The sequence below is a fragment of the Meriones unguiculatus genome (assembly GCF_030254825.1).
Source record: "Meriones unguiculatus strain TT.TT164.6M chromosome 13 unlocalized genomic scaffold, Bangor_MerUng_6.1 Chr13_unordered_Scaffold_33, whole genome shotgun sequence".
Lineage (NCBI taxonomy): Eukaryota > Metazoa > Chordata > Mammalia > Rodentia > Muridae > Meriones > Meriones unguiculatus.
In genome coordinates this window covers 853,839-864,916 of record NW_026843645.1, presented here as the reverse complement: position 1 = coordinate 864,916, position 11,078 = coordinate 853,839, and the positions used below count along the sequence as shown (strand labels likewise).

At 34.6% G+C, this 11,078-nt stretch overlaps 1 pseudogene; it reads right to left on the bottom strand.

The window, feature by feature from the left end:
• Positions 1-4,107: 4,107 nt before the first annotated feature.
• Positions 4,108-7,414, bottom strand: LOC110542555 (zinc finger protein 239-like; annotated as a pseudogene).
• Between the last annotated feature and the right edge of the window lie 3,664 nt (positions 7,415-11,078).

The following is an 11,078-nucleotide window of genomic DNA, read 5'->3' as shown; positions in this document are numbered from 1 at the left end:
ACAAGCAAACAAAAGAACTCACTCTGTGGACCAAGCTGACCACAATCTCAGAGAGATTAGCCTACCATGGACTCGCAGGTCTAGGATGACAGGAATGCACTTCTGAGCCAAGTGGAGATATGTTTGTAAAATGATCTATCCTTGAATCAAGGAATGAAATGATAAAAGAAGACATACAGAGGAACATTTTTTCTTTTAATGAACAGTAGTAAATCTTCAAATGTTATAATTATTTACTCCTGAAATTAATTTCTGTCGTCAATAATTGGGTTGTTTTGTTAATATTATCCATTTAAAATTGTTTGAGTGTGTTTGTGTGTACATACCTATGCTATGTTGTATATGTGCCAATGAGAGGACAACTTGTTGTTATTTATTATCTGCATCCCAAATGTTAGTTCTCAACATGGAACCCAAAGAGTCTTTTGGCCAGGGACCACAATGCTATTTAGGTTGAAAAAAATATTTATGTATGTGCTGATGTGTGAGTTTGTATATACAACAGCCCGATTATACAATATTAGAAAAATTTGTAGGAGTAATATAGGCTATCCAGAAGTTGAGCTCAAATCAACAACCAACTTTACCCACTGAGACAAATCTCTGACATTCACTTGTAGTTCTGAGAAAGTGTTAAGAATAAGTATTTACTCCTAAGAATGAAGTAACACATTTCAAAACAGGAAATCAATAAATCATTTTCATTTGCTGAGAGCATTTATTATTCAAATGACATCATTTTCTTCCATCCTCAGATGACAATTTGTTTATAATCTGAATAGAAGACAATATTGTACGGATATACTGTTTCAACTAAGTTTATTTGAGTATCAATGAGCTCAGTGGGGGAATGTTTGTGGTATGTAAAATTGGCAACATAACCTTGAAGATCATATAACAATGATGAAAATAAACCCCACAAAGTGTCACACACCCTTCATATATCTGCCATGGCCTAAGATACCATACTTACATTAAACACACACACAACATGATTTTTTGAAATCCACCTCATTGCTTTTACATTATCTAACACCTCAAGATAATGCTCTCAGATGATGTGACATAGTAAATATGGGAACATGAAGAAGCATGGAATTTTTAACAATATATACATACATAAACACATACTATTGAGCATTTTACCATTAACTAATTACTGACAACCAAGCAAAGCTGAAAATAAACATCTTAATGGAATTTGTAAAAACATAAAAAAGTACCATGCTTTCTCAGAGACCTTTTCTTGAAAACTGTGATCACACACTGCCTGATATAAATAAGCAATGGACCAGATAGATAACGGAGATCCCATTCTATACATTGCAGCAGAAAAATACCTTTCACCAACTGGAAATGCATTAGAACATGAAAGCCACCACAGAAAGAATATCAGAACAACCTAATAAACTTCTGTGAATAGATTTGCTGCACATACAGCAAATTTCAATACCTACTCCAATGTTTCAAAATAATGACCACAACCACAGCTGGTGATCTCCTCCATTATATTTAAGTGAATGTTGTAAATCATTTACTTCCTCCAAGACTATGAGAAAAAACATTTAAAGGAGTTTCTTTTCTTGAAATAGAATATATTTATTATGACCAAAGTCATCACATCTTATATAAAAATAGGTTTGCTCTCTTCTAGGAATTCTTTTCTACTTCTTGACATCAAGATGATATACAAAGATTAAATATAATTACAGTACTAGAGACATGGCTGTGAAGTTAAGACAAGTTCATTCCCAGGACCTGGGTCAGGGTTTTGACAACTTTCTGTAATTCCTGGCACAAGAAGATCAAATGTTCTGGTCTTCATGGAAACCAGAATAGACAGGTATATAAACACACAAAGACACACTGAGATCACATAATGGAAATTAAAACAAATTCTTAAACAAATATATGTTTACTCAAGAATGTTTTACTTGTGTAAGCATGCATTCCTGTAACGCAGGTGTTGAGGCACCTACAGCCTTATCTACAGAATTTTTCTTCATCAAAAATTCCTTCATGTAACAGAAATCAAACATGTAGGTTTGGAGTTAGAGAAATGAATCCTTCTGAGTTGGTGGCATCATTGGTGAATGTTTAGGAAATACACTCTTGAAGGAAGTATCTTACTTGAAATGGGCATGATAGTTCCCACTCTCTGCTTCATGCTGCAGGTTAAAGATGTGAACACCAAGCTTCCTACTTTAGCTGCCATGAGTGTCAGTTGTGATGGCCATTTCATAGTGATCCCATATACCTCTGGAACCTTAAAGCAAATTAAACATATTTGGAAGTTGCCTTTGACACTGAGTTTTATCACAGAAAAGGCACTAATAAACACACATAAATTTTACAACTAGACGATTTACTTCAAGTAATTGAAGAGAATTTTAAATCTAAAAGGATTACCTTATGGTTTATATTCCTAAAAGACTTTTTTCCGTATCGGCTTTTAGTTGGAAACAAAATTAGGAGGGATGTCATAATGCATGAATACATTGTTGACACTTGTTAAAATTTTCCTCCCAAGTAATCTCCTGTAACTGAATGCAAGTTCATTGGTCAAAGACCTTAACAAGTCTTTTATCATAATAGATTTTCTTGAGAATGAGTTCTTTCAGGTTTTCAAAGACTACTGTGATATGCAAAGGCTTTAAGAGGTTGCTCACACACTAAATCCTTTACTCTTCTATAATGGTAGTATGAAGCATAAAAGTTTACTCTACTGAATAATTCATGGGGTTTCTTTGCAGCATGACTTTTTCTCATGATTTCAAAGACAAATCCATGAAAAAGATTTACCACTTTGCGTATACATAGGGTCTCACTGAACTATGTGTCTTCTAAATATGTGAAGATAATTGCATTAAGAAAAGGCTTTATCACATTGATTACATGTGTAAGGTTTCTCTCTATTATCTGCTCTTTTATAAACTTGAAGCTGACTTTGGCATGCAAAACATGCAAAAGTAATTTGTAGGTGGGAACATGCTAAAAAATTTCTGCTATGTATTGCTTTTTAGATAACCGTTCCCAATGAAATATAGTGTGAACCTAAAATTGAGTTCATTGTTCTTAGGAAAGCTGCAGACTTCACAATAGCTGACGAGCTTTCATGATTCATCTTTTGTTTCCCAAAACATGACTGTTCCATACCATATATTCTCTTCCCCTAACATAGTGACTGTCCCAAACCACAGATTCCCTTCCCTAAAACATAATACCTTTTCCTAACAACAAAAGAACAAATGGATATGACTGTTTTGACCGTAAAACCTTCATTTTTTGCATCAGGTGAATTCCTCAATGTCATAAACAAATCCCATATCCCTAAACCATGACTGATGGAAATAACTTAGTTGTAAAATGGCATAGATGTTTATGATTTTCAACTCAGAACCTCTGTAACTTTCTGGCTTAGTGGGTGGATAGGTATCACAGTTCAGTTCCCAAGAATGTTATGTAGCCGTAACCAACCAGTAGTGACTGGGTGACAATAAATTTTTTCTAAAACACAAAAGAACAAGTGGATATGACTGTTTGGACTGTAAAACCTATATTTTTGCATCAGGTGAATTCCTCAATGACATAAACAAATCCCATATCCCTAAACCATGACTGATGGAAATGCCAATTTAGTTGTAAAAGGGCACAGATGTTTATGATTTTCAAGCTCAGAAACTCTGTAACTTTCTGGCTCAGTGGGTGGGTAGGTATCACACTTCAATTCCCATGAATGTTATGTAGCCCTAACCAACCAGTAGTGACTGGGTGACAATATATTTTTGTCATTTGCATTGACCATATTTTTGAGTTGTATTGGATTCCGTGGACTGAAGAACACAAAGGCATTACCATGTTGCTAATATACTCAGAATTTCTCTCCAGTATGAAACTTTTATGATGATGAATACAGACATGTGCAAAGGCCTCACATTTTGAAACATTCATGAAGTTTCTCTCCAGTACGAGTTCTTTCATGATGATGAAGGTTATACAAACGTGGAATAGCTTCAACATTTTAAATACACTCATAGTTTTTCTGTCCAATATGAATTCTTTCATGAGTTTGAAGATGATTGTGAAGAGTAAGTTTTACCACCTTGGTTACATTCATAAAGTTTCTCTCCAGTATGTGTTCTTTAAATCATAGGAGATTATTACTGTATAAAAAGGCTTTATCACATTGGTTACATTCACAAAGTTTCTCTCCAGTGTGTATTCTTCTATGCACTTGGTGATTATTATGGCATTGCAAAGGCTTTGACACATTGGTTACATTCATCCAATTTCACACCAGTATGTGTTCTAGTACTAGATTACTCTTATATGAAAAGCTTTTATGATATTGGTTATATGCATAAAGCTTTTCTGAAACATGCATTTTTATGTATTAGGAGATGACTGTGTTTTACAAAGGTGATGGCACACTGATTACATTCATAAGGTTTTTCTCCAGGGTGTTTTTTTTTTTTTCTGTCTTCAGAGACTAGTCTGAAATGCAGTAGACTTTATCATATTGGATATATTCATAAGATTTCTCTCCAGTGTGTTTTCATTTATGTACTACCAGATGATTGTTTCGTCAAAAGGCTTTACCACATTAGTTACATTCATAACGTTTCTCTCCAGTGAGTTCTTTTGTGTATTATGAGATTACTGTTACATACAAACGCTTTACCACACTGCTTACATTCATATGGTTTCTCACCAGTGTGAGTTCTTTTATGTATTAGGAGATGACTGTTACGTGTAAAGGCTTTACCACATTGGTTACAGTCATAAGGTTTTTCTCCAGTGTGTGTTCTTTTATGTGTTAGGAGACTACCCTTACGTGCAAAGGCTTTACCACATTGGTTACATTCATAAGGTTTCTCTCCAGTGTGAGTTCTATTATGTAGTACGAGATGACTGTTCTGTGCAAAGGCTTTACCACATTGGTTGCATTCATAAGGTTTCTCTCCAGTGTGAATTCTTTTATGTATTAGGAGATGACTGTTATGTTTAAAGGCTTTACCACATTGGTTACATTCATACGGTTTCTCTCCAGTGTGAGTTCTTTTATGTATTAGGAGATTACTGTTACATGCAAAGGCTTTACCACATTGGTTACATTCATAAGGTTTCTCTCCAGTGTGAATTCTTTTATGTTGTAAGAGATGACTGTTCTGTGCAAAGGCTTTACCACATTGGTTACATTCATAAGGTTTCTCTCCAGTGTGAGTTCTTTTGTGTAGGAGGAGATGACTATTCTGTGCAAAGGCTTTACCACATTCGTTACATTCATAAGGTTTCTCTCCAGTGTGAATTCGTTCATGTATTAGGAGATGACTGTTACAGGCAAAGGTTTTACCATATTGGATACATTCATAGCGATCCTCACTAGTATGCTTTCTTTTATATATGGGAGGACTACTGTGATGTACAAAGACTTCACTATATTGAATATCTTCAGAGGGGTTCTCTCCAGAATGACTCTTTTTACACCTGCAAAGATAATTGGCACATATGAAAGCTTTACTGCACCATTACACTAATAAATCATTTTGTCCATGTCATTTAATTTTACAATTTGGTGTAAAGTTAAAGAGGAATTACATATTGAGTTTTCATCAGTAATTTTACATTCATGTTTTTTGCTAGGGGTTGTTTTGTACATTTCAACATTCCAGTGATGGTAAAAATATTTGTTACCTGGCTCATATTTGTACTCTATTTCTATTCTATATGATTTTTCCACATATTTGAGGAAAACTGCAAGACCACAGAGCTTTTATACACTGACTAGACTAATTTAATACAGTGCTAAATTTGTGAATATAACTTGGACAAACAAAATAATTTCCACATTCCTAAAAGTTATATTTTCTACATTGTGAGTTTTTGAGTACTCGTAAAGATGATGAATAACCAATGAATTGATGTTGGGGTATACTGTGTGAAAGTGTGTCAGCCATATGTGAATGTTGATTGCTGAGCCAGCAGAGAGATAAGTGCTGACCAAATATTGGTATTGTTCTTTCTATGACCCATCACCTGTACTATATTTTGTAAATATTTTTCCTTCCTTCCTTATCTTTGGAAATAATTAAGATCTGACAACTGATAGCATGGTACAATGGAGGGCAGAACATCTAAATGAGTGAGGGTAGCTGAAAGAAGAAAGCACATGACAAAAGATTCACCAACAGGACTTTGAGGGTAACAGCTAGACATGAACATGGACAAATAGGTAGACCTGGCCATGCAGTGGGACACTGGGCTAGTTTTATTTGGGTTAAGGGAAAAAAGGGCTTGGAATTTGCTCAATTAAATTGCTTAAGCTTTAAAATATTAAAATGCCTCTGCATCATTATTGGTACTGCTGGCCAGTCTGAATAACCCATATAAATAATAACAGGTATCACATTTCAAAAATCTACTCAAAATGGGGACTACTATATCATTTAGTTGTTCTGGGATTTGCTTTGCTCCTTTCAATATTCCTAATGATAATATGCTTGTATTCATTGTGACTTATGATATACCCATTAAAAGAAGATGAATAAATTACATGGTTTCATGGTGAATTCACCCATTTGATTTTTGTTCGTCATTCACATGTGCTATATGGATGGTTTTTCTACAACAAAATTATTGACTCTAAAACACTGCCCTACTCACCAAACTTAGCAACATTACTACAAGTATATGAGTTCCTCCAGTGTTAACATGGAGTACTTGATTAGTATAATACTTTGGACATACTTCCATCACCTATTTAATGTGAATACCTGAGTTTCACATTAGAATACAAATTGTATTTCTACCACAAAGCTCTAATGAGGCTAAGATTTAAATGGTGATCTTGAGTAAGGTATGGTTTCCTTGCATTCTTTCCTAGAGGAGTGCCTTGTAAACACCCTTCAAATACCGAAGTAGAAGATAGTACATGGTTTGGTAACAACTTAGTTGTCATCAGTAAATACACTTAAAGCAGTTCATGTACACTGGCCCATTTCTTTCAATCTTCCAAGAAATATTAAAATTTTCTCAAAATATATTCCTAACACCTTACATATGAAAATTACCTCGTATGTCTTCTAGAACTTTGACAATGCTCTTCAATATTATCATCTTCCCAACTGTAGCCTAAAATACAATACCACAACATATATTGTTTTATTGAAAAAAAAAAGGTCATGATCTATCGTCAGTCAAAAAACCATTCACCTCATTCTTCCTCATCCTCAATTGAAATCAATAATGAATAAAGAGTTTCCCCATATCTTAAAAAGTAAAGAAAATTAACTGTCCTACCTATAGCAGTGAGGTTCCTGTAGGTCTCCAGCATCACATCTTTATAAAGATTCCTTTGGGAAGTATCCAGCAAAGCCCATTCTTCTTGAGTAAAGTTCACATGCACATCATTGTAGGTCAATGCATTCTAAAATATACATACACATGTACAACAGAAACATTATATTTAGAATACTGGAAATGTATACGTCATTTAAAATATTTTCCCAGAATTTTGGTGTTTCTTTTACTCATTTTCTGACACACAAATTCTAATGTAATAACTGACTCCTTTTAGGAGGAAACTGAATAGTGAGGTTCACCTCTCAAATTTCTGCATCCTTTCAGTAGGATATAGCCTTGTAAGAGAAATGCCAATTAACAGACTTAAAGAGAGAGAGATTAAACATCAAAGTACAGATTCTACATTAGAGAAACAGTCTGACCAATTCCTAACTATAAAAACAATGAGCAAGCCTTTTATTCGAAAAGCGCTCAGGAGACAAATGCAGGTGTATCACACAGAGCTGGATGATAGCCTGGTCTATGCAATAAATGCCAGGACTGTCAGGGGTCTAAAATAAAACCTGAATATTCTGCAAACCTTAATTAATCAAACAAAACAGAGAAAGAACTGAGAGATCTTTCTCAAGTTTCTCCTGTTCTCTATACATGTCTAGAAACTTGAAGTGCCTCATTTTAAAGGCAATATTAATTCTATCTTGCTAAAACGAAATGTATGTTTGAACAATTATAAAGGGACAGATGAAAATATTACACTGTAAATGTTTATCATAAATATGCAACATCAGAGGCTGGAGGTATGGCTCAGAGGATAAGCACATCATCTGTTCTTCCAGAGGACCCTGCTTCTATTCCCAGCACCCACACGAAAGCTCATAGCAGTCTGTAACTCCAATCAATCTGACATCCTCACATCAATGCACAAAAATTAAATCATTTATTAGAAGTAAATAAACAAACAAACAAATAAATAAATAAAATAGGCAACATATAGCATTAGAGATGGCTCAGCAGTGAAGAGGTCTTGTTGGTCTTGCAAATATTTGGGCCTGATTGCCAGTACTTACATAGGTGTGGATCAGGAATCACGGTGTAGGTGGGTTAACATTGACAGAGTCAACACAAAAACCTGGCAATCAAACTTCACAGACAAGACTCAAAGGTGCAGATCTGACTTTATTATCCAGTGTAACAGTCTTTAAATGACTGAAAGCTCAATCAGAACATTCCATGCCACTCTCAAGTACCAGTAACCATCAATCAGGATGGTACAACTTTAAGGAAATGTGGGAATTGTGGGGCCTGGCCATTCCACAACTTAGGAGATTTCCATGAAGACAGGTGAAGCAGCATTGCCCTAGCCTTGGATCGCTTTGAGAATTCACTAGTGTGCTAGGAGTCACTAATAGATAAACACTATGTGCACTGGATCAGGACCTTTCAAGGAGTGTAGGAGTTCGTGGAACTTCACTCGCCATTCCCTAAGGACCTCTTAAAGGTCTATCTATCCACTATTCCAAGTTCAAGAATTCTGAGGTCATCATTGAGGACCAGGCACACATGAGATATTATTCACATAAATATGCAAAATAGTCATATTCTTTCAAAAATTTTAAAACAAGCATAAAACTACTACAATTATATGATTCACAAGGTTCAAGCAGTATTAATATCATAATGAAGATCAATACAAGAGCATGTTTGACATGTACAATACCTACACTCCAGGTGTATCATGTAATAATATAATAATGAAACAAAAAGGCCAGGTATATGGGCCCACACCTAATACCAGCACTCTATTGACACTTTAAAGTGGATCTCTAAGTTGAGGCCTGCCTGGTCTATATACCTACTTACAGGACAGACAGGACTATAAAAGGGAACTTTGACTTCAAAAACAAACACCATAAAACAAAATAAAACAACAACAACAAAAACAAGGAAAAAGAAGCAGTCATTAAAAATCTCCCAAACAAAATAAAAACCTCTGAACCAGAGGGTTTTGGCACAGAATTCTACTAGACATTCAAAGAAAATTCAAATACTCCTTAAACTATTCCACAAAATAGAAATAGAAGGAACATCGCCTTCTATTAACTATTAATATTAATAGTCAACAGAACTATTATTATTATAGTTCTATTAATATTAATATTAATAGCTCTATAACTATTATTAACATGAAACTATTCCACAAAATAGAAATAGAAGGAACATTGCCAACATCATTCTATGTATATAAATGAAAATATATATAAATGAAATTAGGAAAACAACACCCTGAACAATTGCCACAAACAATATAAAATATTTTGGTATATCTCCAACCAAGCAAGTGAAGGCCTGTATTACTAGAATTTCAAATCCCTGAAGAAAGAAATTGAAGATGATATAAGAAGATGGTAAGATCTCCCAAACTCATAGATCATACAGTTAACATTGTAAAAAATGGCCATCTTACCAAATGCAATCTACAGACTCAAAGCAATTTCTAACAAAATAAGAAAATTATTAATGGACTTTGAAAGAGCAACCACTAAATTCATAGGAAAAAAGAAATCCAATATAGCTGAAACAATTACGTCGTACTATAAAAGAACTGCTGAGGATATGAACATCCATAATTTCAAGCTATACTACAGAGCAAGGGTAATAAAAATTGTATGGTATTGGCATAGAAACTGACAGGTTGATCAATGGAATCAAATTAAAGACCAACAAGTAAACACACGTTCCTACAGGAATTTGACATTTGTCAATGAAGCCAAAAAGATACAATTGCAAAAAGAAAGCATCTTCAACAATTGGTGTTTCTCTAACTTGATGTCTGCATGGCGAAAAATGCAAATACAGCCATGTATATCACCCTGATCAAGTACAACTGGATCAAAGACTGTAACATAAATCTGGATATACTAAATAAAATAGAAGAGAGAATGGGGAATAGCCTTGGTATAGCATTGGTACAGAGACACCTGTGTGAATAGTACACCAACAGCTCAGACACTAAGATTGACAATTAACAAAAGAGACACATGAAAGTGAAAAGTATCTGGAAGGCAAATAACCCTATCAATAGGACAAATGGCAGCACACAGACTGGGAATGGACTTTCACCAATCCTACATTTGCCTGAAGGATAATACCGTTAAAGAAATGAACAAATTAGACACCATGAAACCAAATAACCCAATTAAACAATGGTATATAGAGCTAAACAGAGAACTCTCACATTGGAAGTGCTAATGGCTGAGAAGCATTTAAAGAAATGTTCAGTGTCCGTAATCATCAAGGAAATGCAAATCAAAGGATTCTTCATGTTAATTTTACACTTGTCAGAATGGCTCAGATCATGAAAATCAAGTGACAGCACATGGTGGTGAGGAATGTGGAGTAAGGAGAACACACTCCCAGTGCTGTCCAGAATGAAAACTTGAACAAACACTTACGAAATCCATCTAGATGTTTCTCAAAAAAATTAGAATAGACCTATATCAATACCTATATACCTCAAAAGCTATACTACTGAGAGGAACATATTCAAAAGATGCTGTACCATACCACAAGGACACTTGCTCAACTATGTTCACAGCAGATTTATTTGTAATAAAGAGAAACTGGAAACAACCTAGACATCCTTCTCCTGAAGAATGGACAAAGAAAATGTGATACAGTTACACAATGGAATACCAATTAGCTATTAATAACAAAGACTTCATGCAATCAGCAAGAGAATGGATGGAACTAGGAAAGATTTTTCTGAGTGAGATAAT